Below are 27,737 nucleotides of genomic sequence, written 5' to 3'. Positions count from 1 at the left end.
CCACCACGGATCCCTGAATTGGCAGCTATTCTTCCCCACCCCATCAACACACAGTCATTTTTTGCCTGCCAAATCCTTGTCCAACCCCAATTCAAATCTATTTATACTCGCCTTTCCTATTTCTGGGCTCAGATGTTAGCCCATACGGTGTGTTGACCGGCACTAAATGTTACTGTGTGAGACCAGCGTTTGCCAGCTTCCTTGGTTGCTGACAGCAGGGAGACAAAAGTTCTGAATATTCGGAGGGACCTTAATCTTCTTAGCATAATCCTGGTCTCAAAGTGGTGGTAAGGTTCAACTTAAAAGCACCAGTCTCCTGAAATGGAAGAATTTAAGAGGTTAAGAGGTGATGCCAGCTGGACTCCTTCCGCCACAGTGATGGATGCCCAGCAGTGGTTCTTAAACTGTGGTTGATGCAAAAGTCACCTGAGGAATGTGTCAGTGGTGCAGGTACCGGGCCTGCCTACAGAGAATCTGATTCAGTCAGACTGGGACGGGCCTAGGAATTTGTTTTGAGTAAGCACTACAGGGGATGGTGATGCAGGTGGTCTGAGGCTCACACTTTGAGAAGCAATCCCAGGTCTACACTGCTTTCCCCCAAAATGCCAGGCCCTGTTTCAAGCGTAAGGGGATTAGCAACCCAATTTAAACACCTTAGTGATGGAGTGCTGCTTTAATTCAGATTTATTTAAAGCTTTGGAACACTAAACTTTGTTGTAGAAGCTTTATTTAAAATTCTGAGGTAGAATAACCTTCTTTTCTGAGTTCAATTTTAACAAGGAAGGCTATTTGAAGACTGCGGTCCTCGGTTTGTGAGGTCTGAGCATAAAAAGAAAATAAAACCCTACAAGTTGGACCTTCTTATGTAAAACTAGACCTCATTCTTTTTAAAAGGTGTGACCTTGGATCATTAAAATTTTTCTGAAGAGAAGAAATCTGGGATAGATAGCTTTCCTGATAAAATGTGCAGTTGAAATTGTAAGCAGCTTATGTGGTGCTCTATCCTTTACGCTGTTTAAGGGAGCACTTAAATGAAAAGGAATGTTTTAAAGTTAACTCAGCTGAATTCTATGTAGAACAGAATAAGCAATCCCCAGGGTGCACAGCTTTTGATGTGTTCTTTTGCTTCACTATTTATGGATAACTTAAGAAAACAGTGCCACCTTCCATTTTGAGGGGAGTGGAGTAGGTGGGCGATTCTGTGCTGTGCAACCATAGAACAAAAGACATAGCACATTTAAATGAAAATAAAATAAGCAAGTATTATTCATACAACAGTGCCAAAAAGAGTGAGCTCTTTGTTCTAGTCATCAGAGTTTGTGGGTCTGGGTTTTCAGGGCAGAAAAACACATAAGGAAACACTTTTTTTTTTTTTTTTTTTTTTTTTTTTAAAGAGGTAAATGAGTAAATAGAGGGGAAGACATTTGAGGATATGAACAGGGCAAATAGTAATAAGATGTTTAAAAAATCTTGTATTTGTATTAACAGTGAAACTTAATGATTGCTTTAGGAACTTCTGTGAGGATGAAAGACTAAGTAGGATTAAGCGAAATTGTTTCTTTCAGAGAAAATAAGCACGATAGTAAATAAGGTATAAACTCACATGATGTGAATTTTCTTTTGTGGATATATGTAAAATATTAGACAACTCTTAAGCAATTGGACATTACAGGAAAAAGACTTTTTAATATTAAAAAATAGTCAAATATCTTTGCCAATCCATAGCTCTTTGTATAGTTCCCTCTTCTTATTCTTTAAATACTCATTGGATTTATAGAACAATGGACGGTACCAATCTATCAATACATCTATTACCCTGTGTGATGAAATTTGGTCAGAAATGAAGGTATATCTGGGAAAAGTGAGCTGTTAGATAACCAAAAAATGTTAGATAAAACAACAGCACATTAGCAATATAAATATTAAATCTTTTTTTAGGATAGTAATAGTGATTTAAGATTTCTGAATATCTTTATTAACAGAAATTCCCCCCCGCTTCCCACCACAGGGTGTTGAAAGACATGAAAATGAATGACCCCTAAATTTCACAGTACTCTCTAAGAAATATTTTTGGATGATACACTGTTAAAAATGATAAGAGCTTTTTATACTTGATTATAATCAAAATCAAACTCATTTCCTTCATGCAATGTTAGCCTATATTTCTAAAGGCAATATGAACATAATTGCTAATGGAGTTTGTCCATCAATTTGTAGTTGTCAATAAGATTTCCATTTTGATAGGGAATTCATAAACTCAACAGTTCCTAGTCATTGCAGTGATGTATGTAGCACCTGGCATGCAGTATGCTCACAGTAATGAGCCCATTCTGCAACTTACTCTATCAGAACTCTGCTATGGGCTATCACAGATATATAAAATATTTAAAGACACCTATTTTCCCCTCCATTTAGTGTGTATTATAAAATAGTTGGATACTCTACTAAAAGCATATCTCTCTGCCTTCATAAAGAGTTCTGGAAAGAAAGCAAAAGACATTTAAAGCATCAAAGAGGCTGATGAATAGGGATGCCAGGATATTCAAATACATTTAGAGACAGTATTGTCAAGCTTGTTTTCTGAGCCATGATACTAAAGATAGTAGGAGCCAGCAAAGAAAAGAACTCTGTAGAAATGCAAATCTCTTCAATGTTGAATCTATTAATCCATCGCACACTTTCTTCTGAATCATACTTACTCAGATGTACAGGCAACAAAAAGTATTTAGAATATTTGCATAATTTCAAACACCCAGTTCATAAATTATTTATTGGTTGTGGTCAAATGAATGTTAGCTATTTCATAATTATCTTTTGTGCAAAAGGTTGCATGGTTTACAAAAATATTTCAATGGCAATTGAATATCTCTACTTGCCTAAACAGTGCAAAAAAATAAATGGTACTTAATTATGTAGCACTGATGTACATTTTTCTCATGTTCAAAATCTCTGAGAAAAATTACACTTAATTCGTACATGTATTTTAAATGAACATCAGGTATTTACACTAAAAAATCCATAAACTACATTTTAGGATTAGACCAAAGCATTAACAAATAACATGACAATATGTGATATAAGTCAAATAATCAGGCAACTATATGTCCTAAGACTCATAGTCACAAATTCATAAATCCATAGTACGAGAAGTGGCTTCAGGAATCACTGGTTTGACATCTCACTTTGAAAGCTGAGAAAATCATGACCATGGAATTTTATTCCCTTACCTGTGACTCAAGTGCCAGGACTGTAACTATGGTTCTTGATCTAAACCATTTTTTCCTGCACCACATGGGCTCTATGATTTTAAAAATCATATTCCTTTGTATTATAATGATTAAAACCTTAGGACATTCTTGAAGGCAAAATGGCCACATTTGAATTTGCTAGATCAATCACAAAGACCAATATGCTAAAGCCAAGGGGTAGGTGGTACACCTTAAAGAAAGGATCTGTAAACGCAGGTTGTATCCATAGAAGTTTGATTCAGAGAAAGACAACAATTCAAAACCAAAATCAAAATGAATCTTTTGAAGGATACAATTTATATTCTGTGACTAATGGGCAGGTATTTTCTCTTTGGATGCTGGATTTTGGAGCTTTGTAAATTTTGCTTAAAAATAAGATATACTTCATGCTGAGAGAAGGAGAGATGGCAAGCTCTTACTTATGCAGCAAACTTTAAAAATGCATTCAGCACTATGCTAGGTATGTGTATTAGTGGGCTAGGGCTGCCACACAAAATACCACAGACTGGGTGGCTTAAGTGACAGAATTTATTATCACACCGTTCTGGAGTTAGGAAGTACAAGATCAAGGTATCAGAAAATTTGGTTTCTGATGAGGTCTGTCTTTTCGGCTTGCAGATGAGGTCTGTCTTTTTGGCTTGTCTTTTCTCACTGTGTCCTTACATGACCTTTTCCTCTTTTCCATTAGAGACTAGAAATCTCTAGTGTCTTTTTCTCTTCTTATAAGGACACCAGTCCTACTGGATTAGGGCCCCATTATTATGATTTCATTTAACCTTAATTATCTCCTTAAATGCCCTATCTCCAAATATAGGCACATAGAGGTGAGGGCTTCCACATATGAATTTTGATGGAGGGGGACAATTTAATTCGTAAGAGTATGGAGTATAAAGATGCAGACATCATGGATCTGGATGTCACAGTTTGATTATCAAGGTTTATATTTTCACCCTGTTGAGGAAAAAATAACAAATATTTTGGTAACATACAACAACAAACATTTACCTCTGTCTAATGTGTCTACAGGTCAGTTGGGACAGGTGTGCTTTACACATTTGATTTTAAAGAAGGATCAGGAATAGAGTTAGGTAGGAGAGGTACCTAGGACACAAAATTTGTTGTTTGTACAATGTGTTGGTACAATGAGATGTCTCAGATGTGGTGCCTTATGTGTAGCTTCTTAGATACTGTTCCTCAGGCATGACTTCTTGGGTAGCAAATGTTTGAAAACTAAAAAGGTAGGTTATTTGCTCCACACATGCTTGATGCACAATGGGACAGGATAAGCACAGTAGAGGTTCTCATTTAAAAAGAGGCAGAATTGAAGGCACATAATAGTATTCTTCATGGCAATACATTTTACCAATCGTATTGGGTAAGTGTCTTCAGTTTCCCGTGTTCTGGGACTTTGCCTTGATTAAAATTCAATTATGCATCTTGGTCATGGTTCTCCTACCCATTACTCATGGCTGCACACTTTTGACTCTTAGCTTCACCCTCTCAGCTCCTGGCTTTGCTTTCTGACTTATCTTTCCTTATCCATGAGGAATGGCATATATTTGCAGCTGAAAAAAATTTCCAACCTGTTTCCTGTCTGCAGAAAGCTGGGGGCCCGGGTACATCTTTTAACTTTAAACTATTTCTATCAAAAACTGATTCAACTCCTTTGAATAACTTATGGGTTTTCTATACATCAAACCATAATTTACTAAATTAGGTTGAAGCTACACTCATACATCTCTTCAAGACCAGCTCATCTCTACTTGAGGCTGCCTGCTATGGGACAACACCCTGAGAATTCTAAGATGCCATATAGGCCTTTAAATCATTACCTTAAATCTCTTGAGGTTTCAACAGAGGATATTATATCTTCATCTTTAATTTGATCTTGACCCCAAAGTCATGCCTTTTTGGTGGCACTCTGGATTTTTTTTTCTGCCCTGAAATAGTTTCTTAATTTTTTTTTTTCTGCCTAAAGAAGCTGAAAATAAGAAAGATTTTCATTTTTTCACCCACGGAGTTCTGGATTGGAAATATCCTCTCTAAATTATGCTTGGAAATCGACCAATTCTATCTTTAGTTCAACTATCTTTTACAATACCTTATCAGAAGGGGCTAAAGGAATCAATTGACATATTCAGCATTCTACCTGGAAATATCCATACGTTTCTTAAGCATATTTTCTATCTTCAGAGTTATCACAGGCAACAATCTCATTCGTCTTTCCACTAACAAAAGGTTGTTCTTTCTACAAGCTTCATCCACACTTTCTTAACTGGTTTTCAAGCCTCTACCAAACAATCTCTTTGCCGCCTTCAGGCCTCTACTCATTTGCTGTTCCCAAGGTTAATGCCACGTGTTGTAGTTTTTGTTATATAGAATCCCATTTCTGGCACCAATTTCTGTATCAGTTATACATTGCTGCAGAAAAAAACATCCAAAACTATAGCTTAAAAAGCAGTGTTTATTATTTCTCATTTTTTTGGGGGTAGTTCTTTTGCTTCATATGATATAACTGGGGTCACTCAAACATCTACTTTCAGATGAGAACTCAGTGCCAGAAAGTCTAAGATGGCTTCTCTTCCTTTTGGGTTTCTCACTGAGTATGTAGCCCTAGTTTCTTGAGGGTATGATATCTGTATGGTGGCTGCCTTTCATGGGGGGAGAGTTCTGAGAGGAGACATGCCAATGTACAAATGTTTATCAAGCTTTTGTTTGTATTACAGGCAGTATTGAACATCTGGAGGCCTGATTTATTGGAGATTACAAATGTACAGTATAACATAGGTGTGGAGAGGTAAGGGAATAAATATCCTCCAATCAATAATTCCATCTAACACAATTTATGAATTATGTTGGTTTTCAATAAGTTTTTTTCTGCCGTGTTCATTTTGATCATTTTACTGCTTGTTATCGGGAATTGGTCTACCTTATCAAAGAAGACAAAATTTGTACAATAATAAACCACCAGTCTGTGCTTAGAGGTAGGAAGTCTTAGGAAATCCTTTCCTCTCCTTTCTTACATTAATACAGTCAAGGCTGTCTTCTCTTAGTTGCTTTGTCAGGCAAAGGAAAATAAATGTGATGAAATGCCAGTCACTAATTTGTACTCAAGCAAAATATTTGGTTGAGAGAGAACTTAAAAATTTAACCACAACAAAACTTGTATGAGTTTTTGTCTTAAAAATAACTTAATTCTTAATGGATATCTTTGGTGTCCTCATTTCATCCCCTTGGCCACATATGCTTGTGACCACAATTGCATTTCATGGTCGGTTTCTTGTAAGCCCAGGCATAACTTCTCTCAGGATGGTGGTTTCCTATCTCAAGCACTTGGTTGGTATCTTTCAGCTTACATCCTCTGGGCTTTTTCAGCTATGCTGGCATTTCACCTATGGCCTGAAATGAACACTGCTAACAAGTGTGGGGTATTTAATAACAGAAAATATGGCTGGGCACGGTGGCTCACGCCTGTAATCCCAGCACTTTGGGAGGCTAAGTCGGGCGGATCATGAGGTCAGGAAATCGAGTCCATCCTGGCTAACACGGTGAAACCCGACTCTACTAAAAATACGAAAAATTAGCTGGGCGTGGTGGCGGTCGCCTGTAGTCCCAGCCACTCGGGAGGCTGAGGCAGGAGAATGGCGTGAACCAGGGAGGAGGAGCTTGCAGTGAGCCGAGATCACGCCACTGCACTCCAGCCTGGGCGACAGAACAAGACTCCGTCTCAAAAAAAAAAAAAAAAAAAAAAAAGAATAAAAAGAAAAAGGAAAATATATCGCCCCTGGGGACAAACTTTAAACAATGAGAAATAAGAACGGCCAACTCCTCTTCTTCAGGTGGACAATGTTGGAAGGCATTCTGTACGCTTCTTAGAGGTCTGAGCAGACTTGAGCCCTTACAGAAGTAAGGTCAATAATAAGCTCATACATTTGCACTTTTCCTACCCTGCCTCTCGCCACTCCTTCATTCCTGCTTACTGAGATGACCTCCAAACCAATCCACATGCTTTTACACCCTTGTCTGAGGCTCTGCTTTCATTGGAACAAAATTAAAATACTTTCCACAAATACATAAAAAGACCAATAATTGGGTGAATTTTAATCAATTTAAATTTAATTTTTAAATATTTAAAACAAACCTGTCCTCAATTCTGTTGCTATCATTTTCATTATCATCGTAACCATTATCATCATCTTCATCACTCATGGAAAAGTAAATAAAATACGCAAAAATATTTAAAGGTCATATGTAAAGATTTTATGTCAAACTTGGAGGTTTAGCAAATGGCCTTTTATTTGGGGGAAATCAGAAAATAGAAGACCTGCATGGGACATTAGATTAAAGCTTGTGTCTGACTTTGACTGGAAGAGATTTAAAAAAGGGAAACATTGCTTACATAGAAAACATTTGCCCAATTAATTGCTGTATCTACTGATGATGTGTATTTATCTCTGATGCATATTTATCTGTTTGATCTACTGATGATCCTAGTATTGTAGGAAAAAAAAATAGGGCAATTCAAAAAGGATATTTAGATACAATCGTTATCTAAAACTCTTAATCACAATAAATGCATTAAAAAATTTGAACTCCTAGGAGTGTAATGATAAAATACATGTTATAGAACTGTCTCCCTTTATGCTGTAGCTAATTTTTTCACTTATTTCTTACCCAGATGTTCCCAGATACATGACAAAATGTGGGCCTCTTTATAGTCTTTCTCCTGATATGATATTAAGGCAAAAACAGCCCTAACGTTGACATTATCTCTATAGTGGACTATTATTCAGGAAATGTGATTATATAATCAATGTATTACTATAAACTAACAAAGCTTCATTGTAATCTGCTTTCAGTGTCATCATAATTTCAAAATATGTTAATGAAAGGTACTGTGGTATAAATGGTTAATTTTGACCAAAAAAAATCGAAATCAACCTCTGTGCTCTAATGGGAGAAGGTAGGAATTCCCAAGAGTTTTTTGTTAATACGTTAAATACTACATTTCTTTTGAGCTTCCCCAGTGCTGCCTTATGGTAAATAGCTACTTGAACAGGGGTATAGTTTCTATTCCCATTAAAGTATGAGTCATATCAAAATCTAATCAAGTACGTGAAAGGTAAAAATGTCATCACACTTCTAAAATTTGCTGTCAATATTTCACACCTGTATGGAAAGCAGAAAGATGTCTAAGCGGCAGCTTGATAACATTCCAAACTGCAACCTCTAATTAACTCACCTTTTGAATTATTAGGGAGACTCCACTGTGACCCATGCAGCCTTTGGCAGGGAGCCTGACAACAAAATGCATGTTTAAAATACCAAGGAGGGGGAGAAGTGCTATATTATTTGGCACAAATATTATCATCCACCTGTGCAGAGGGAATATGCTTTTCCACTTTGCTTATGATAGATGATTTACTAGTTATATGCTCTTGGCTTCATCTCCATAAATTATACTATAATCATTCAGCCTAAGGGATAGTGGTAAAACTATTGTTGATATACTCAATATGGTAGGAAAAGTTAATTAAATTAGATAAACATATTTCAATGATATTTAAGTGCTCTCAATATTCAGAGTCTGATACAATCCATGAAATTTGTATGGAAGAGTCTATAGAGCACTGAGCTTGTATTATGAGACTACAGTTTACTTGGACACATCTGGAACTTGGAACAGAGAAACACATGTCATGTAATAATTTGATAATGCAAGTATTTGAGTATTTGTCTCTTGATAAATGAATAAGGAGGTTTCACTATAAATACAGTGTGAGAAAGTGATGGTCATTAAAGTTTTATGAGGCTGATTATTTTAAACAGTTTAGAATGATAAAATCACTTACTTGAGGCAATGAACATCATGTAAGTATTTTTGTAGTATTTTTCTTCAAAAGTGACTGGAAGAGATTAAAAAAAGGGAAACATTGCTTACATAGAAAACATTTGCCCAATTAATTGCTGTATCTACTGATGATGTGTATTTATCTCTGATGCACATTTATCTGCTTGATCTACTGATGATTCTAGTATTGTAGGGAAAAAAATTCGTATGAAGCCAAAAAAGAACCCGAATAGCCAAAGCAATCCTAAATAAAAAGAACAAATCTGGAGGCATCACAGATGCCTCCACCAGTAGTTATTCTTTTATTAATAAATCTATTAAAGGAAATCTAAGAGCATCTATTATATAGAGCAAATGTTTATTATGAGTGCTAGAGATTCAGTCATATACCAAATATTAATACTCTAGTAACAAAATGTTTTACTAGTATATATGAACATGATTAGAATGACAACCCCAGAGAAAACTAGCAAGGTGTTATTTTGATAGGTTTCTTTGAAAGGAGAAGGAGATGATGTAACCTAATATATTTTATAAGAAATGACACAACCTAAAACTATATATTCCTTTTTCCCTCCCACCCTGTCCCTCCCTCCCTCCCTCCCTCCCTCCCTTCCTCCCTTCCTTTCTTCCTTCCTTCCTTCCTTCCTTCCTTCCTGCCTTCCTGCCTTCCTGCCTTCCTGCCTTCCTGCCTTCCGTCCTCCTCTCTTTCTCCCCTCTTCCTACCTTCCTGTCTCCCTCCATTCCTTCCTCTCTTCCTCTCTCCTTTCATGCCTTCCTCCCTTGCTCCTTTCCTCCTCTCTTCTCATCCTCCTTCCCTCTTTTCCTCCCTTCCTTCTTTTATTATATTATCTATATAGCAATGATAACTATTATTATGATCATTTCTTTTTCTTAAGATTTTCCATTTTAATTTTATTTATTTATTTTTATTTCAATAGCTTTTGGGGTACAAGTTGTTTTTTATTACATGACAAGTTACATGGTATTGAATTCTGAGATTTTAGTGTACTAGTTACTCAAGTAGTGTACCCTGTATGTAGTTTGTATCCCTCACCTCCTCCCATCCTCCCCCTTCTGAGTATTCAAAGTCCATTATACCACTCTGTATTCCTTTGCATACCCATAGCTTAACATCCACTTATAAGTGAGAATATGAGGTATTTGGTTTTCCATTCTTGAGTTACTTCACTTAGAATAATGGCTTCCGGATCTATCCAAGTTGCTGCAAAAGCATTTTTTTTCCTTTTTATGGCTGAGTAGTATTCCATGGTGTATATATATATATATATATATATACCACAGTTTCTCTATCTACTCATTGGTCAGTGGGCACTTACGTTAGTTCTATATCTTTGCAATTGTGAATTGTGCTGCAATAAACATACAATGTGCATGAGTCTTTTTCATGTAATGACTTCTTTTCCTTTGGCTAGATACCCAGTAGTGGGATGGGACTGCCAAATTGAATGCTGAATTGAACAGATCTACTGTTTTTTCCTTAATGAATCTCCACACTGTTTTCCATAGAGGTTGTACTAATTAACATTTCCACCAGCAGCATATAAGTGTTAACTTTTTCCTACATCCATGCCAACATCTATTGTTTTATGACTTTTTCATAATAGCCATTCTTGCAGGAGTTAGGTAATATCTCATTGTGGTTTTAATTAGCATTTCCTTGAGGATTAGTAGGCTGTTGAGTATTTTTTTCATAAGTTTTTTGTCCATTTACATATCTTCCTTTGAGAAATGTCTACTCATGTCCTTTTCCCGCTTTTTGATTGGATTATTTGTTCTTTTCTTGCTGATTTGCTTGAGTTCCTTGTAGATTCTGGATATTAGCCCTGTGTTGGATGTACAGTTCGCAAACATTTTTCTGCCATTCTGTGGGTTGTCTGTTGAGTATTTCCTTTTCTGTGCAGAAGCTTTTTCATCTAATTAGATCCCATTTATTTATTTTTGTTTTTGTTGCATTTGCCTTTGGGGTTTTAGTCATGAGTTCTTTGCCTAGGCCAATGTCTAGAAGAGATTTTCTAAGTTGTCTTCTAGAATTTTTATGTTTTTCTGTCTTAGATTTAAGCCTTTGCCCTATCTTGAGTTGATTTTTGTATAAGGTGAGAGATTGGGACCCAGTTTCATTCTTCTACATGTGACTATTCATTTTTCCCAGCAGCATCTACAAAACAGTGTCCTTTCCCCAATTTCTGTTTTTATATGCCTTGTTAGAGATCACTTGCTTGTAAATATTTGGCTTTATTTCTGGGTTCTCTCTCCTGTTCCATTGGCCTATGTGCCTATGTTTATACCAGAAGCATGCTGTTTTGGTAACTATAGGCTGGTAGCATAATTTGAAGTCCAGTAGTGTGATGCCTCCAGATTTGTTCTTTTTACTTAGGATTGGCTTTGGCTATTCGGGTTCTTTTTTGGCCTCATACGAATTTGGGGATTGTTTTTTCTAATTCTGTGAAATATGCTGTTGGTATTTTGATGGGAATTGAATTAAACATGTAGATTGCTTTTGATAGTATGGTCATTTTCACAATACTGAGTCTTCTAATCCGTGAGTATGGGATGTGTTTCTATTTACTTGTGTCATCTGTGATTTCTTTCAGCAGTGTTTTGTAGTTCTCTTTATAGAGATTTTTCACTTCTTGTTTAAGTATATTCCTAGGTATCTTATTTTTATTTTTTGCAGCTGTTGTAAAAGGGATTCATATGTCCTGCCTCCTGAAAAAAAAAATAGAAAATCCTTTTTTGGTTATATGCTGAAGGACAAAAATTGCTGAATTTGAGGGAAAGGGACAGAAATCATTTTAAAAATATAGACTGGGAGAGAGGAGTTAGGAATTTTCATTTACCCATATATGATTTCAGAATTGCAATCTTAGAGGTTTTGTTGTTGTTATTGTTTTTGTTTTTCTAGTTCAATCACAAGGTTATATAAACACTTCTGCCCTCTGTTCTGGGACTCTCTCTTAAGAGAACCCTGCTCCTCATCTATCAAATCTACAGATATGTAGTTTAAATCCATTGTTTTATAGTGAGGCTGCCTGGCTTGCTCACTTCCTGAACTATTTTTTAATTTGCTATGTTATATACTCTTCATGGTCCCAAAACACTTCATGTAGCCTATATTTCACTATTTCTTTCTCCAGAGCACTAGCAGGTATCTACCATTTCACATTGAAAAGATTGTCGCAAATTAAAAAAAAAATGTCTAGTATGAACATGATCAATTAAAGAACATGATTTAGCTAATGATGTTTAAGAATATGACATCTACTTTTATGGGTAAAATCACATTATATTCCTATTAGGTCTTTCTATATTAATCTGGAATTTAAAAGCATTAGGTTTCATTGAGATTTCCTCCTTTTTAGAAGAGGATTGACTGACTTTTCCCAAAAAGCCATATTCAGTTCTAAGTCTTAGGCCTTTAAATGGCATTATACCCATGTTATGGTTTCTAAACCAAAGAATTTCTCTTTTCTGCTAACCTCTTGAGGTCACAGCAGTGGTTTGAAGTCTAAGCAGCAATTCTGTTCAAAGAGTAACTCACAGCAGGGTGTGTGCAATAAGGGTATTCGTGATTCCAGTATTCACATATATTCCACTTTACTTTTTAGAAAGTTTGGTTCTGAGGCTACTACAAAGGCAACACTCTTGAAACACGTCATTTTCTATACCTCCCTGTACTGAAATCCTTATATAATGACATTGGAGCTGTATTACTCAAATTTTCATTGCCCCAATGTCATTTTCGAATACTCATTGGAGTCCCTGATCCCTCATGTGCCCTTTGCTCTAGAGTGCCTTCCATTCACCCTTGAGAAGGGGTTCAAGGGTCACTCATTGAAGGGAGCTGGAAGATGAGATATTCTTCAAACCAAGGACCATCCCTTCAACATGGACATTTTTCTGAATAGTAGGTTGAATATAATAGGAGTTGTATTTTGTAGAGTGGACTTAAGAGCATGAATTCTGATTCCTGACTGCCTGGATTTGAGTCTTTTCTCTACCACTTACACGTTGCTTGAATTTAGGCAAATTTGTTAAACTCTTTGTACATCAGTCTCTTCATCTATACTAGCATCATAAGAGTGATGTGAGATTTAAGTTAGTGTATGCAATGACCAATGTCTAACACATCACAGTGCTGTATAACTCTTATCATTATTAGCATTGTTCTCATCAGAGTATGTATCTGCCTTTCTTAGTGTTTCCCAGATATTCAATGACCATATTTGATGAAGTTTGCAAAAATCTAGGACTAGGCTTTATGCAATTGAAAAGGGAGGGGAAGAATTATTTTGTTAAGATTTCTTCTACTGCTGATGTACCAGGTCAAGAAATGGTGACATAAAGTATAGATGTTTAAAACTTAAGAAGTGTAACAAATTTATTTTTAAGTTTAGCAAACATATATTGTGTTCACTGTGTACAGGACTACTGCTGTTGCAGGGGAGGCAGACCAAGATGACTCAGATAGGAATTCTTGTCAGAGAACTTACAGAAAATAGGAAGGTATAATGTATAAAAGCAACAATAATATGAAGGGAAAATTATGAATGCCTTCAGAAATAATTCATTTTTTTAACTGTGGATTTAGAAAAGAGAGAGTGAGTAGAGGGCATGTTTGAAGTGTGGGATTTCTTGGAGGAAATGGCGTTTAAGATACTCCATGAAGACTGAATACAATTCCTACATATAGAGAAAAAGAACTCTGGTCATGAGGAAGACTACTGGAATAGTGGCTGGAAATATGAACTATGTACTTAGACCATCAGCTCAGTTTGCTTGAGCCAAGAATCTCTGATGAGAACTAAGTTTGAAGTGGTAAGCCAGAATTAGATCATGAATGGATCTGAATGTTAGGCTAAAGATTTTTTGTTTTGCTTTCTTTTGTGTTTACCAAAATTAAGTTGTATACAACCAAGTATGAAGCAAAGTATTACAATGAAAATTAGCACCTTTGCTTTTAAGAATCCTAAAGTCAAGAGGCAGGATTAAAAACATACACCAAATCATCCTTGGTCACTGACTGTCCCAATATCAGTAGACAGGAGCAGCCCTGGCAATGCCAGATGTTTCCAGGAGGCTGGAGAGAGAATTAGTTGTAATAGCCATGTACCTAAGGTCGGCTGCTCATCCTTGGCTTTTTGATCGGCTGTATCTTCTGAAGCTTTCGTGATTTCCCATCTTTCTCTTTCAAACCGAACGTGAAATTTTTCTTGACTCTGCCTTGTTCCTTTGAAGTTATACCCTGGTACCGTTTGTATGTGGCTTATTGTTCTTGGATGCCATCAACAGCACAACTACCTCACAACTTGGGTTACATTTATGATGGTCCATCCCTCCAATAGAGAACACACTTGGGTTTACTTATTTGGATGAGGACATATTTTCCATTCACTCGTTTCTCTTTGTCTTAAGATTTTTGTATGGCTTCTTCAGGAAAATAATTTCAGCATCATAGGTGAAATGGACAGAAGGAAAGAGTCTAGAATAAGGTAAACCTGTTAGAAACTGTTGAAGAAAGCCAGGGGGAACTAACCTGGGATTGAACCAGGACATAAATGGCAGAGAAAGAGGAATGACGGAAAGGGGAGAATAGATGATAGAGATGTTGCAAAGGAAAAGGCAACAACCAGTGCAACTGGTTGCCAGGATTCAGCAACAAGTTGTGTAGAAAAAGGGAGGGTGAAAGTGATTTTGAGCTAGAGTAACCAAAATATGCAGGGTGGAAGGTTTTGCTATTAACAGAATAAGGAAAATAGAAAACAGTATAGTTTTGGGGAAAAAACAGTTCAGTTTTTAACATATTGAGAAATCTGATAAATAAGCAGATGAAGATCACTATGAAGCATTTGGAAACGAGGATCTGTAACTTCAGAGGGAGTCGGCTGAGAAATATATATTTGAGAATTATTTGAGGTTTTACTTCATGTTGAGATGAAATGATTGCCAAGATGATAATTTTCCAAGGAATGAGTTATTTGGTGAATATGATGAAATTAGGAAATAGGAGGATAAATGTGAAAGAGAGAAAGGAGAGAGGGGGGAGAGAGAGAGAGAGAGAGAGAGAGAGAGAGAGAGAGAAACACAAAAGCTAGAAGGAGAAATAACAAGGGCACATCCAATGTGCCCTTAGTCATAATGAAAAGTTCATTAATACATTTTATTAGTCAAAGTTCTCCAAATAACAGAATCAATTTTATATATATATTCCTTTAAGGAATTGGCTTACATAATTATGGAGGCTGATAAGTCCAAAATCTGTAGGGTGAGCTGGCAGGATGGGGACCCAGGAGAGTCAATGTTCCAGTTTGAATCCAAAGGCCATTTGCTATAGAACAAGAATGGGCCAGTGATGTAGATACAGTCTGAAGGCAGCTTGCTGGAGAATTGTCTCCTGTCTACAGGAGATTCTGAGAATTCTGGTCTTTTTGTTCTATTCTGGTCTCCAGCTGCTTGGGTGAGGCCTGCTCACATCATGGAGAGCAATCTGCTTTACTCAAAGTTCATTGATTTAAATGTTAATCACATCTGAAAACACCCTCACAAAAATACTTAGAATAATAGCTGGGCAAATATCTGGTATTCCATGGGCCAGTCATGTTTATACATAAAATTAATCACCAGAAGTTGACTTCTGTCAATTGGTCCCCATACACATCTCCTTAAACTGTAATTAATATTCAAATGAAACTGCCTGATATGATATGACTATCCAGCACACAACCAAAAATGCACTTTTTTCCCCAGAAGAGAATACAAAGTTCTTGACTATTGTTTGCTCTTCTCTTTGATATCCTGTAACTTAAATATCATTGTACAAAGTCAATACATTTTATGTTACATGGTATTAATACACATACACACACACACACATATTTATAACAAAATGAGGAGGGAATACTAATGACAGTTACATATCTCTTTCCTGTAACAGGTCATGTGGTCATAGCTGGTATTTATAACTACCTTCTTCCATTCTGTATTCCCTTTACATTCAGCAAGCATCTCAGCTGGCTGTGGCTTTTTAACCTGGTTGAGTGACCCAAATCTTCATTCCTGAAGGATCTAGGCCATGCCTAGTACTGCCTGAATTGTGTTGTGGTTTTCCATTTTCTTTAACCACAGGGAATAATAATACTAAGAAATGGCCTAAGGGATTTCCTGTATTCCAAACATACCTTTCCTTACTTCCACTGTGAAATAACAGTTCAATTTCTCCTTGGTAGTCAGGATTAGTCACCACAGATAGTGCAATAACTCCCTCCTTTGCTTAAGGTGTGAAGAATCTAAAGCGGATAGGTGGCAATCCAGTTCAACTGAATCATCATTTCTCTCTTGGTGGAAGCATTCCTCCTTTTGGAACCAAACTTTCTAGGCCAGCAGAGCCTGAGGTTGCAGGGACAGGAGGAAAACTTTCTGCTAGTAAATCACTAGGATGTAGAGCTAAGACCTCTTGGTCAGCAGAGTCTAAGATTGCAGGGACAGGAATTAAAAAATGCTCGTAGATCGCGCGCACACACACACACACACACACACACACACACACACACACACAAGTCATAATGTATCAACAGCGAGTGGTCCTACTTTTATTTCCATCTCTGGATCCTTGGACCACAGACTCTGGCTATGCAAGAAATAGCATCATATATTGGATGCTGATTCAGACCACATACAGCCCCCTGGAGCTGCAGCTGATATTTCAAAAGGTCATTCCACTGTTTTATCAAGCCAACTTCTTCAGGACAGTGGGGAAGATGGTGAGTGACTGAATTCCATGAGCATGAGCTCATTGCTTCACTTCATTGCTGTGAAGTGAGTTCCTTGATTAGAGGTAATGCTGTATGGAATATCATTGTGGTACTAAGACATTCTAGTCCACAGGTAGCATTTTTAGCAGAAGCATTGCATTTAGGGAATTCAAATCTATATCCAGGGTCTATTCCGTAAGACAAAATGCTGCCTATTCTATGATGGAAGTGGCCCAATGCATTTAACCTGCCACCATGTAGCTGGTTGATCACTCTGAGAAAAAGCTCCATATTGAGAAGTGTTGGTTTCTGCTACTCTCATGATGTACACTTTCAAACACTTTTAGACATTTCTGAAATTTTGAAATGCTGATGTGATACACTGTCTTAAATTTCATCTTGGAAACCCTGCTTGCAAACTCATATTGTTCCCAGAATAATCATCTTCTCTCCAATTTTTAGTTAGACACCGAGGAAAACTTATTAATACTTTCAGGTCATCAGATTGCTTAATATCCTCCACCATAATTAGTAATGCTTAAAAAGTTATATATAATTGCAGAGGAAAGGAAAGTACTATAGGGAAGTCCCAGCTGGAGCAGTCAGACAAGAGAAAGAAATAAAGGGCATCCAAATTGGGAAGGAAAAAATGAAAATGTTTGCAGATGATGTGATCTTACTTGAAAAAACCAAAAGGCTCCACTGAAAGAACTATTAGGGCTGATAAATAAATTCAGTAAAGTTGCAGTATATAAAGATCAACATAGAAAAATCAGTAACATCTCTATATTGCCGACAGTGAACAATCTAAAATAGAAATCAAGAAAGTAATCCCACTTATAATAGTTACAAATAAAATACCTAGGAATTACCTTAAACAAAGAAACAAAAAGCTCTATAACAGAAATCATAACACATCAGTTCAAGAAATTGAAGAAGACACACAAAAAATGGAAAGATATTCCGTGTTTGTGGATTGAAAGAATCAATATTGTTAAAATGTTCATACCATCCAAAGCAATCTACAGATTTAATGCAATCCCTATCAAAATATCAATGTCATTCTTCACAGAAATAGAAAATCTTAAAATTTATGTGGGACCACAAAAGACCAGAATAGCCATAGCAATCGTAAGAAAGAGAACAAAATTGGAGGAATCATATTACCTGACTTTAAATTATAAAACAGGGCTACAGTAACCAAAAAGGTGTGGTAGTGGTATAAAGACACATAGATAAGTGGAATGGTACAGAGAACCTAGACACAAATCCATAAATCTACAACAAACTCATTTTTGACAAAGGTGCCAAGAATATACATTGGGGAAATGATAGTCTCTTCAAAAAATGGTTCTGGGAAAGCTGGATATCCATATGAAGAAGAATGAAAGTAGACTCCTACTTCTCACCATATACAAAAATCAATCAAAGTGGATTAAAGACAAATCTTAAGACCTTAAACTATGAAAATACTACCAGAAAACACTGGGGAAAATCTCCAGGACTTTGGACTGGACAAGAATTTCCCCAACCAAAGCAAAAATGGACAAATGGGATCACATCACATTTTTAACCTATTCAGGTTAGAAAGCTTCTGCACAGCAAATGAATCAATTACCAAAGTGAAGAGAAAACCCACAGAAAAAGAGAACATATCTGCAGACTACTCATTTGATAAGAGATTAATAACTAAAATATATAAGAAGATCAAACAAGTCTATATGAAAAAATCTAATACTCCAATTAAAAATTGCTAAAAGATGTGGCTTATACCTGTAATCTTAGCACTTTGGGAGGCTGAGGCAGGGAGATCACTTGAGGTCACGAGACCAGCCTAGCCAACATGGTGAAACCCTGTCTCTACTAAAAATACAAAAATGAACCGTGTGTGGTGGTGCATGCACGTAGTTCCAACTACTCAAGAGGCTGAGGCAGGAGAATTGCTTGAATCAGGGAGGTAGAGGTTGCAGTGTGCCATGATGGTTCTACTGCACTCCAGCCTCGGTGACCAAGTGAGACTTTGTCTAAATAAATACATATTGCTAAAAGATTTGAATAGACATTCCTCAAAAGAAGACACACAATTTTCATACAGTTACATGAAAAGGTGCTCAACATCGTAATCATCAGAGAAATGGAAATCAAAACTACAGTAAGATAGCATCTTCCCATAGTTAAAATGGCTTATATTCAAGAGTCAGGCAATAACAAACACTGGCAAGGATATGGAGTAAAGGGAATCCTTGTACATTGTTGATGGGAATGTAAATTAGTACAACCACTATGGACAACAGCTTGGAAGTTCCTCAAAAAACTAAAAACAGAGCTACCATATGATCCAGTAATCTCACCACTGGGTATATACCCAAAAGAAAGGAAATTAATATATTAAAGAGAATCAGTATATTAAAGAGAACCACTCCCATGTTTGTTGCAGCTCTGTTCACTATTGTGAACTATCCCAAGATTTGGAAGCAACTTAAGTGTCCATCAACAAATGAATGTATAAAGAAAATGTGGTACATTTGTACAATGGAGCACTATTCAGCCACGAAAAGGAAAGATTCTGTCATTGGCAACAACATACATAGAACTGGAGCTCATTATGTCAAGTGAAATAAGCCAGGCACAGAAAGACAAACTTCACATGTTCTCACTTATCTGTGAGCTCTAAAAGAAAAAATAATTGAACTCATGGAGATAGAGAATAGAAGGATGGTCGTCAGAGGCTGAGAAGGGTGGGGAGCAGATGGTTAGTGGCTATAAAAAAAAATAGAAAGAATGAATAATACCTTGTATTTACTAGCACAACAAGATCACATTAGTCAAAAATAATATAATTATACATTTTAAAACAACTTGAAGAGCATAAGTGGCTTGTCTGTAACACAATGGATAAATGCTTGAGAGGATGGATATTCCATTTACCCTGATATGATGATTACATATTGCATGCCTGTATCAAAATATCTTATGTAACCCATAAATATATATGCCTACTATGTATCCATGAAAATAAAAAAATAAAAAGCATTCTAGGCAAAAGAGTAGAAGTTTTAATGGTTTATTGACACTCTATAAACAATAAATAATTCAGTTACTTTTCTCAAGCTGAAATTTCATGGGGGATATTTTGAACACTGGGGCATGAAGGATACGTATATTCAAATTTATGTAAAATATCTATACACTAATAATGGAAACCAGGATAGAGTGCTACTGTGACAATAACAATTGGATCCTGCCAGTGTCCTCAGCCAGATGATATTTCAAGTATAGTTTTTGAATATCTGTTTACAAAGGGGTTTGCTTAAGCAGTAGCATGAGTTTGTGTAAGATAGGGAACACAAGTAACTTTGCACATTTAAAATTTAAAGGGACTTTGTGATTTATTGATCACTGGTGGCTTTTAATTAAATAGCATGAATAGAAGGGAAAGATTAAAAAAATTAAAAAGCACTCAAGGCCGGGCGCGGTGGCTCAAGCCTGTAATCCCAGCACTTTGGGAGGCCGAGGCGGGCGGATCACAAGGTCAGGAGATCGAGACCACAGTGAAACCCCGTCTCTACTAAAAATACAAAAAACTAGCCGGGCGCGGTAGCGGGCTCCTGTAGTCCCAGCTACTCAGGAGGCTGAGGCAGGAGAATGGCGGGAACCCGGGAGGCGGAGCTTGCAGTGAGCCGAGATCGCGCCACTGCACTCCAGCCTGGGCAACAGCGTGAGACTCCGTCTCAAAAAAAAAAAAAAAAAAAGCACTCAAAATACTTGAAAAAGTATAAAATAAAACCCACAAATATTTCCTCACTCTTTCAGATAGCAATAAAACTATAAGTCATCTAGACCTTAGTGGAAAGTAGATAAAATTTCCTAGTGTTTTAAAAAATTATTTGCGAAGGAAAAAGAGTAAAAAAGGACAGGGCATGAAAATTCTTCTAAAGACATAAACATATACCTCATACCTCCTGTCACTCCCACCATTTCCCTTCTGAAGAGAACAGTCTGGAAAATGTTTTCAAGTATGAATTCCTTTACCAGCCCCTTTCCTAACCATGTTCTGTTTCAATTTTGAAACTCATTTGAGTCAGAGCTGGAAATGACTGTAATTAATTCGCATATCATATAAAAGAGAGCACGAGAAAATTAAAAATGGCCCCACCCAAGAGAATATTTAAAGCATCTCTTCGTGGAGACTTTCAGGGAATTTTGGAGAATGACTGGGAACAGCTCTTATTCAGTATCCCTCACGAGGTATATGAGCTCTTCTGCCTTTACCCCAACAATTCTTCATCATATGTTGTAGAGTAAGTTTTCCTAGAGTTATAACCTTAAGCAAACTCCTGAAGGCTACTTAAGGATAAGTGACGGTTTCAGCAAACATCAAAGCTAGATTTCAAGGAAGTCTCAACTCTAAGCTGTCTTAAAGCAAGTTGTAAATTTTACTGACACTTGTGTTCACAATTAAAAAAAAATATGTATATATATTTCTAGGGCCTGGCACAGTGGCTCACGCCTGTAATCCCAGCACTTTGGGAGGCCGAGGCAGGTGGATCATAAGGTCAGGAATTCAAGACCAGTCTGACCAATATGGTGAAACCCCGTCTCTGCTGAAAATACAAAAATTAGTTGGGCATGGTGGCACATGCCTGTAGTTCCAGCTACTCAGGAGGCTGAGGCAGGAGAATCACTTGAACCCAGGAGGCAGCGGTTACAGTAAGCCAAGATTGCGCCACTGCACTCCAGCCTGGGCTACAGAGCGAGACTCTGTCTCAAAAAAAAAAAAAAAAAAAATATATACATATATATATATATATTTCTATCAGGTCAATGTGTTTATTTAGATCATCTCTAATGACAAGCAGACATTGTTTACTTTTTCTATTCCCAACCTCTCTGACTTTTAAAAGCTAGAGAAAGTGTTTTCCCAGAAATGTTATTTAATCACTAGGAAAAAAAATTGTACCAAGATAAGTAAAATGACTATACAACTGTAATTCAAAGCTTCAGAAAGGCATATAATGTTGTTTAATACACTGTTCAAATGTATTAAATTAATATTGCTTGGCATTTTAGATATTTGCTCATCTTTTGGATGCCCAAAAGTATTTGAAATAGAAAATTATTTAAAATAGGACTAATTTTGAAAATGTTGTATTGCTATTGACCAAGTAGATTATGTAATAATTATGTATTCCTGTATATTACTTAAATTTGGCTTCTGAGAAAAATAATTTGATGATGAGGTTAATAACCATTTATATGGCAACTGCTATGTGCCAGGTGCCAGGCTTTGTTTTGAAAGCTCTGTATACATTGACTGATTTCCTCATCCCAGGACTAGTATTATGCCCAATTTACAGATGAGGAAATGGAAAGTTACATAGCTTTCCAGTGTGACTGGTAGACCTGAGAGTCTTTAATGACTTCTTAATTTGATCCTTGTGGGGCATCTCTGACCTCAATAACTGTGGTCTACTTATACTGATTTTTGATTTGGAAAAAGAAGAAGTTTAACTAACATAAAAAAATTGGCCAAGGATCTAGATGTTCTGCCCTGTTAAAAAAAATGTTGAAAAGTCTTACATGAGTTTTGGTGACTCATTCCAGCCACAGATGTCCAGATCCCAATACCTCCATTGACTCAAGCCAGTTGTCACACTCAACCCCACTAAATGTTTGTTCACAGCTCTACTTTCTCATTTCTCCAATCAAAAAGGGTTAAGGAACTAATTGAAGGAGGTTGTCAACATTTACCCTCCCACTTGTCATTTTTGGCTAGGCCACAATTTAACCAATTTTCATCTGCACTTTGAGCAAACCTCAAATTGCAGTCGTGTATTTTAAAAACTTTGGGACATTGTTTCTCTGACCAAATTAACTGTATCTTGAAGCAGTATGATGACTATAAACAAAGGAAGTTGGTAAGGAAGTTATAAATAGTAACTAATTCCTAATGTCTTATAGGAATTTGGTAGCAGAAAGTAAATACAAACATTTTTGGCTGTTCCCTGTCACTACTTTTACTTTTTTAAAGATATGCTTAATATCCCTTCTTGAATGCCTGCCTGAAAATTACTATTCAGTTTTAGAAAACTAAGGAGTCCTTGTCAATTAGAGAGTTTGCTAATTGCGAGCCTCTAATTAAAGAGCCTACCTACATTGAAAATATAGATCTATAGATAGAACTAAAACTCAAGTGGTGACACTCCAGTGACTCTTTCTAGAGCTGAACCAAGTTCTGGTACAAGGATTTTTAGAGAAATGGATTAACTCAAGGGTCAAACTTCTCTTAGGCATATATCTCAAAATTCTTCTAGGAAATGAAAAGTTCAAGTCCAATTCAAGTTTAAATTATTTATACATTAAGTGATTAAATATGCAGTTTATAATGTAGAATAGAAAGGTGTTCATTCACATTGCTTATTTTAAAATTCAATTTCTGAATAGAAATATACTTTCTTTTTCTATGCCTAGAAAGAAGCATTACAACAAATGTGTATGATGAACCGCAAGTTTCTTAAATAAAATGTGCTCACAGATTTTTTTGTCTGCCATTATTTTATATTTTAATACAAGTTCATTTGCTTTGATCTATATAAAGTATTGTCTCACAGGACTCTTACCATTCCTAAGAATTCAACGTCTTGCTATGTTCCTTTCACATAAACACAAGTACTTTGTTAAAAAATACATATCAAATATTAAAAGATAGCTGGTCTTGGAACAATTTCACATCACACCAGATTGCAAAACAAATGAGTCCTTGTATCAAGGTACATTGGTAATTTCTGGATATGAATAACATTAAAAAGAATGCATTTATTGAGAAGGCAGACCCATTGAATTCTCAAGGCTGGGTGTATACTCGCTTCAGTGTTAATGGCACTTGTGTTTTCACACTTTTGGAGAAACAGACTTCTGTTCATTTGTAGCTTTTTGTATGGAATTCCTTACACCAATAAATTTTAAAATGTTTTTTATTATGTTTAGTGTGACATAATTTTTAAATGGATACTCCTTTGTTATCTAAAGCAGCATATAGATATTTTTTTCTGACAACGAGGAGCACAATTTACACTTTAAAATCTATGTTGATAAATTTAACACTGAAAAAAGAATAACCAAAATAGAGCAGACTTTGCTTTTTGATTGCAATGATTTTGTGTTTGCCTTCTAAAAAACAGCAGGGACAAACAGTAATGTTTAATGTTTGGAAACTGCCAAAGCAGTCATATAATTTCATTGTTATACCTAGTCCAGACAAATGCAAGTGTACAGAAAGTGATTCTCTTATTAAAGGACATTTTACCTCTATCTTTACTTAGATTCAGAATATCTAAGTAATATATCTCTAGACAGCTTCAGCCTCTACTAAGGCTCAAAAGAAAGTGCCTGATAAATATATATGCAGCACATAAGCTCATATGGTAGCTTACCATAGTCATGTTATATTTCTTGGATATGAAGCTGTTGAAATGGAAAGTATTAAAACCTTTCCAAAGGGAACTATTTTTGATAGTTTATTACTTACCTTGAGCTTACAGTTGTAAGGCTTTGACTTTATTAATTCATATATACTGTATTATTCCCAAAATGTTTAAATTTGCTTTTAGGGTCAGTTGCTGTGTTATCAGTATTCTCTTATGAAGAATGTCAGATTTCTATGAAATGAAAACCAATGCTTAATGTAACATTATAAAACAGTAATTTGAGAATAATTAGTTCTTGAGCATTGTAAGAAATATATGCATGTTACCAATTTCTCATGAAGAAGAGTTTTCTTCCTTCTTCTTGATTACCTACATTTTAAATATACTTTTTTGAAATAATATTTAGGAATTATATGATAAGAGATACTTCTAAATTTTATATTTTAAAATTTCAGAATATTTATAAAACTCAAATACTAATGCAACACAGTAAAATTAGAATTATAAATATTTACAATTTGTATTAAAAAGTTGATGGAGAAGGATCTTTTAGGTCCACCAATATCAAAATTTCTTTGTCTTAATAGACAACCTTTATAACTCTTCCATAATTGCACCACAATTAGATTTTAATTCAACGTAGAAGTCTAGATGATATGAATGTTTTAAAACAGAGGATACAAGAGGGTTAAATTGGTTCTTCTTACAAGTAATTGTTAACAGACATTGTTGGAGGTAAAGAGAGTTCTTTTTGCTATAACAAAATACCTTTAAATTTAACTGTATAAAATAGGAAACTTGGGGCATCAGAAAAGATAGTTTTACAAAAGATTGATCAAGTTGATAGTCTACTAATGGATTTTACTGAGATAGTGATCCTTAAACACTGTTTTCTGAGAATGTGGGGTTATATTTTCCATTGATAGTGATGGGAATCGATGGATAAATAAAATACATTATGAATCTGAAATCAATGTACAATGGAATGACAATTAAAAAAATAACTATCATATACCCTATGTAATCAAGCCTTAGCTGAGGCCATGATTTCAAAATATTTTTTAACGTTTTCTGAAAACAATCTACAAACATATATTGTGGCATAATTAAATTTCAGTTTAACATGTTCATCAGTAATTTTGGTATTATGATAAGAATTGCAAATCTCATAGCTTGGTGCAAAAATTATTGATCAGTCCTGTAAAGCAATTGATATTAAGGAGTTGGTATTCAAGGCGACCTTTGAAAAATTAATAACTATTCTGTTTGATTTTCACCCTTTGTAAATTCTTATAACCAATTTGTAGAAATATGTAGAAAACATTTGCAATATGAAATCAACTATTAATTATTCAGAGAATGGTATCCAATTCGTGAAATATCTAGTAACTACCTTCTGGTTGGCCACTGTGTTGCCATTTTATCATCTTACAAATACCTATCAGAGAGAAAGCAAACCAAAATAAACTAAATAAACCAAAAACAAATCAAACCCCAAACTGCTTAGTTTTGTTGGTATTTAATTGTTTTAAGAAAAATTTGATTTGGAAAGATAGAAATTGAGATTTTGACTTAATAACAGGATTTTAATTTTATCTGGTTTTTGTTGATATTATGGAGGTGGTATAAGAAGTGATTTATGGCTGTGTATGGATGTGTGTGTGTGTGTGTGTGTGTGTGCATATATGTATGTATATAACTGAAAACACTGCCACACAAATAAGGCTGAAATAGGAAAAATAATAGAGCATGAGCAAATACTTTTCCAAAAATTAACACATTAAATCTGATCAGCAACCACAGTGATGGAAAGAGGCCATCACTATTCTCGACTAGTAAGGAAAAGGAACCTAACCAAGGACATAAGGTTTATTGCCAAATATAAAACTAATTTTAAGACAAAATGCTGGTAAAATTATGCCAAACACAGTTTTTTAAAAGAAAATTAAATATTGACTAGAATTTTAAGTGGTGTTTTGTTTAATGAAATCTCAGTGTTAATAAGTTTTTTTTTTTTTTAAACAAAAACAAAACAAAAACAAGGCAAAACAAAAGACAGCAAGATCTTTTGAGTTTGGTTTCCTACCAGGTTAGCCTTGAGAGACAGGGTTGGCTGTAGGGGCTTGACTGTTCTAGCCTCCATCTTTGTGATGTAATTGTTTGGAGTCTCCAGGAGAACATGTGAGAACTACAGGAGAGCAGATCTTTAAAGTACACTGTGTTCTCTCCAGTGGATCCTTAAGGTTTCATGATTTCACCTCTTCATTATCACTTGTTTGACATTATCATCAAGATTAATTTGTTCTACCAAATGGATTATTCAAGTTTATTTTAAAAATCTGTATATTTTTCTTTTATGTTGATTCTCCAAAATAGCTATAAAAGAAGAGTCACCAAATGCTTCAATTTTTCTGAATTGTTGGCATCTGAATTATGTGACTTATTTGCACAGGAAAGTATGTTAGGTTTTCAGAAGAATTAATGGCTTGTCTTTTTTTCTTTTTTTTTTTAACAACCTAGAATGATTTGCAATATGACATTTGACTTTGGAAAAAGATGCTGTACTAACAATTTTAAATTGATAAGTATGTACACAGCTACTTCTAATTTTTTTGAACAAAAGAAAGGAATACAATCTTTGGCTTTGAAATCATGCTATATGAAGTGATTCATTTAGACTTGATAGAAAACAGACAAATGTTTTTAATTTCATACTTCTCTAAACTGCTTGGACCAAAATATATTGTTCTTTTTTTAAAAAAATAAAATCGATTATCTATAGAGTGCATTGTGGCTAAATTATTCACTAACTGTCTTGTTTTTTCCTGGAAAATTCTCCTATGTATGACAGGAGCTAATAATTAAAAAATAAAGTTTGAAGTAAATAACAGAAGAAAAGATTAATTTGTTTTGTGCCACATGTGGGCGTAGTTGTGGATTACTGTTGTAGGGACACAGCTCTTGAAAAATGTATTCGCTATTCCTCAATATTTTAATTTTATTATTTATATTTATTTACATAAATAAAAATTACCCTTTTGTAAAAAAAAAAAAACTATTCATAGCAAAATACGGTAATACCATTGTTCAACTTTTGTAAAACAGATTTATGCTATATAACTGTTTGTTTAAGTTACAAGTCTAACTTATAAATCTCTCTGAAATATTTATGTTACTTAATGAATAGATCACAGAAAGGTTTACTAAAACATTTCCCATTGATTTTTAACCTAAGTTACTTCATATTTTATTTTGGATGGTCTCCAATTACAAATTCATTTGTAAGTTGTTGTTTTGTAAAACAATTTAATCCTGGCATGTAACTTAATTCAGAATTCAATTAGGCTGATTCTATAATATGTTAAAGAGAAAGTACATTGACATGACAAATATGACTTTTACAGAAAAATTTTGGGATCTGTCCTTGGAAGGAACTCTA

General features: G+C 35.3%; 2 long non-coding RNA genes across 2 annotated transcripts in view; one reads left to right on the top strand and one right to left on the bottom strand.

Moving 5' to 3' along the window:
* Positions 1 to 116: 116 nt before the first annotated feature.
* On the bottom strand, positions 117 to 26,457 carry LOC126957496 (uncharacterized). Its single transcript, XR_007726793.1, has 3 exons — positions 26,385 to 26,457; positions 9,101 to 9,154; positions 117 to 316 (listed from the first exon to the last, which is right to left on the bottom strand). It is a non-coding gene; the product is annotated as an uncharacterized LOC126957496 (long non-coding RNA).
* Positions 4,972 to 27,737, top strand: part of LOC126957498 (uncharacterized) — a 56,539-nt gene continuing 33,773 nt past the window's right edge. Inside the window, exon 1 of the long non-coding RNA XR_007726795.1 lies at positions 4,972 to 6,045. This is a non-coding gene — a long non-coding RNA (uncharacterized LOC126957498). The remainder of the gene's footprint in view (positions 6,046 to 27,737) is intronic.

This window comes from Macaca thibetana, chromosome 6, assembly GCF_024542745.1.
Source record: "Macaca thibetana thibetana isolate TM-01 chromosome 6, ASM2454274v1, whole genome shotgun sequence".
Lineage (NCBI taxonomy): Eukaryota > Metazoa > Chordata > Mammalia > Primates > Cercopithecidae > Macaca > Macaca thibetana.
The sequence above is the reverse complement of the archived record's forward strand: the minus strand, read 5'-3'. Positions and strand labels throughout refer to the sequence as shown.